The sequence below is a fragment of the Octopus sinensis genome, linkage group LG1, assembly GCF_006345805.1.
Source record: "Octopus sinensis linkage group LG1, ASM634580v1, whole genome shotgun sequence".
NCBI classification, from domain to species: Eukaryota; Metazoa; Mollusca; class Cephalopoda; order Octopoda; family Octopodidae; genus Octopus; species Octopus sinensis.
The window spans coordinates 101,308,386-101,312,007 of NC_042997.1; positions in this window are offsets into that span (position 1 = coordinate 101,308,386).

Sequence of the window (3,622 nt, forward strand, 5' to 3'; positions counted from 1 at the left end):
GCCTATGAACTTTTCAGCCGACCTTCTTGTGTGTGTGTGTGCATACATATTCTTTCGTTCTTTCATTTGTTTCAGTCATTTGACTGCGACCATGCTGGAGGACCACCTTTAGTCGAGCAACTTGTCCCCAGGACTTGTTCTTTGTAAGCCTAGTACTTATTTTATCGGTCTCTTTTGCCGAAACGCTAAGTTACGGGCACGTAAATACACCAGCATCGGTTGTCAAGCGATGTTGGGGAGGACAAACACAGACACACAAACACACACGCACACACACACACACATCACACACACACGCACGCACGCACACGCACACACACACACACACACACATATATATATATATATACGGCGGACTTCTTTCAGTTTCCGTTTACCAAATCCACTCAAAAGGCTTTAGTCCGCCCGAAGCTATAGTATAAGACACGTGCCCAAGGTGCCACGCTGTGGGACTGAACCATGTAGTTGGTAGGCAAGCTACTTACCACACAGCCACTCCTGCACCTATACATATATATATTCATAAAACTAGGTAAAAATTTGTCATGTCAATAAAACTTTAAACAGGGCATATTTAGGAATGAGAATGTCAGGTAAGATGGACTCGCAGTGACTATCTTGACTCTTACGTGTGACCTTAATTTATCGAGAGTCATATGAGACCTCAACAACTTTTCAGTGTCAACGGATATAGACAGAATATATCACTAATGCAAGGAGGCGTGTAAGACTTTAAATTTGCAGAACCACAGAAACGATATCTCCAGCAGAAAGGAAAACCTCATTAACTATCTCGGTCAAGTTTAGAAACATTATAATGATAACGTTGTTAGCTTACCACTTAACGAACTTCAGGAGACACACTCAATAAAAACTGACACTTATTTTCCACTGCATTGGATTCTAGCAAATCCTACATAACACAATAAAAACGGAAAGTAAATCAACTCACTGAAATGGTCGTGAATGGCTATTTCAAATGGGAAACAGAAGCGATAGAGAAAATTAGCCCTGCTAAAAAGTATGTGAAAGAGTACCAAAAAGATTATAGACTCACATTGACGATTACCTCCATGCAACGCAGGAGCAAGAAATCATCCATTAAGTTTTATCAGCTGATAACAAATGTAGGCTAAGCATATTAAAACTGAAAGCACTAAGTACAACATTGCCAACTGCAAAAGAATCACCTTACCTACCCTTGTATATTAATGAAAGCGAAATTCTGTTTCTCCGTCTGGGACCCCTGTATCTCAGTCTATATTTGCTCTACATAGATATATACCTTTTTATAATCAGGACGATTCCGGGATTGAAAATCTGCCCTTCATTTGGTTATTGAACATCCAGCACTGGGACCTGATTTAAAAGCATTTGGGTTGCTATTTCTAGCTGGTAAAAACTTGGCTGATTCACTCCATTTTCCTTGGCGTTTGTCAGATGATGTCAGAGATCAAGGGGGAGATAAATGACTTTCGTTACTTTTAAGTCGAGAAAAGAAGTTTGGGACAAATTGGCCAATAGTTGGAATTCAACATGGAACTGGAACAATAAAATGATTGCATTATAGAATTAATTTTTATCCGTCCTTAACTCCTGGTCAAACACCACTGGGGCATATAGTCATTATAGACATATTATAATCATGCTATTTAGCTCTCTTTAGTTTGGGGCTGCAGGTCTAACTAGCCCTCCGCAGGAGCTAACCTAAAAGTTCGCACGGAGTTTACCTTTTGAGCTAGTCTACGATAAAATAGTAAATTAAAATTAACGGTTTCTAATTTGTGCAGTTTTGAGAGGAAGGATTAAGATAATATCATCGACTCAAGTACTGAATCGACAGGTACTTTATTTTATCGATCCTGAAAGAATGAAAAGTTGAATTGAACTCATAAAGTAAAGAACCAGCTCCTTTCTCAGAAGATGGATTTAAATAATTAAGAACAGAAGAAAACATTCATCCATAAACACGTACAAAAATGTTCATAGAACAAAAAAGAAAACTGATGAACAAAAGAGATCCTCCAGGATCGACCGAAAATGTCAATTATGTCACATGTCTGTAGAAGACACCATACTCTTTGTTCGGCAGCTGTCTACTGCTACCTGACATTGTTGCTAAAACAATATGCAATGTCATCAATAGAAGGGGCTGCCTAGGGAAAAATTTGAAAAATGATTTTGAAAGTAACAATATCTGAATATTCCAACGCAACGAATATTAATCTTCTAAATGTAAATGTGATAGCCCTGACAGAGTTGTTTTGGGGCGGAAGATATAAAATGATGTACTCTTAACCAGGCAAACTGCCCAGCGGATGTAAATATTTTATTCAAAACTGGTAATAAAAAGAATATTTAAGGACAATTATTTTGAAATATACAACTATGCTACATAAATTATAGATTCACATTTTTATGCTTAATTATTTGCACACTCGGTTACGTTGAGTGTTTCAATAATAATCTCGAAAATTTGGGGTTTCCCCAAAGGAAAAATGAGAGTGTGTAACACGAGTTTGTGTTGGTGCCCCTATGAGGATTTGCATCCCCAACGTAAAACTCATAATGTAATACATGTCCTTGAAGTAGTAAGTGTACGCGGCTGAAGAAGGCTATAGACACACGTTATGCATTGTTATAAAACCGTCTAATAAAGGCCCGAAACATATGTACCGCTAAATCCTTGGCATCATGCTTTTTATTTTGATTAATATACTCTATCACCTACACCACTAAATGGTATATACAGGTGCTTACAATTATCAAGTATATATATATATATATATATATATATATATATAGAGAGAGAGAGAGAGAGAGAGAGGAGATTTATATATATATCAGGTTAAAGTGTAACACACGAGTTGATATGTATAAGGAAAATAAGACAAGGTAGAAAATGTTAAAGTAATTTTATCATGAAGAACGTTTTAGTACAGGTTTCAGTCTCTTCGACTTTTTAAACTTAGAATAAAGCAAGAAAAACAATTAAATTGTGGAAAAATTAAATGAAATGTTTTTTAGAAATATTTCCATAGTCTTCAAATAGGTAGGACATTTTCCTGTTTTTTTCTGTCTGTCTGTCTCTTATTTTTGTGAAGGCTCGGTAGTTCGGGCCGACCAAAGATCGTAGCAGATCTGAAGAAAAAGTTAACATGAGGGATGTTAGTTCTGGATTTTGATTGTTTAAGCAGCAGCAGCCGAGGAGGGAGACGGCGAAAAGAAGAAGAAGAAGAAGAAGAAGAAGAAGAAGAAGAAGAAGAAGAAGAAGAAGAAGAAGAAGAAGAAGAAGAAGAAGAAGAAGAAGAAGAAGAAGAAGAAGGAGTTGGAAAAGAAGAGAAAGAGGGAGTGGTGACCTAAAAATGACCTGTTGTGGTTGTAGCAGTAGTGACTGGAATTTTTCTGAATAAATTCATGGGTACTGACTGTTCTGAATATATCGTGTTCAATATTTGCATGGATATTATTCTAAGATTCTTGTAATAGTGCCATCTGTAGTGGAAGCATTCAAAAGGGGTTTATATTTTGCGATAAAATATGATTCTTTACTAATGAGCCGACTCATAGGTTGCATTGTCCCTGAATTTATAAAGGGGAAAAATCCTGAAGTTGGGTTGTT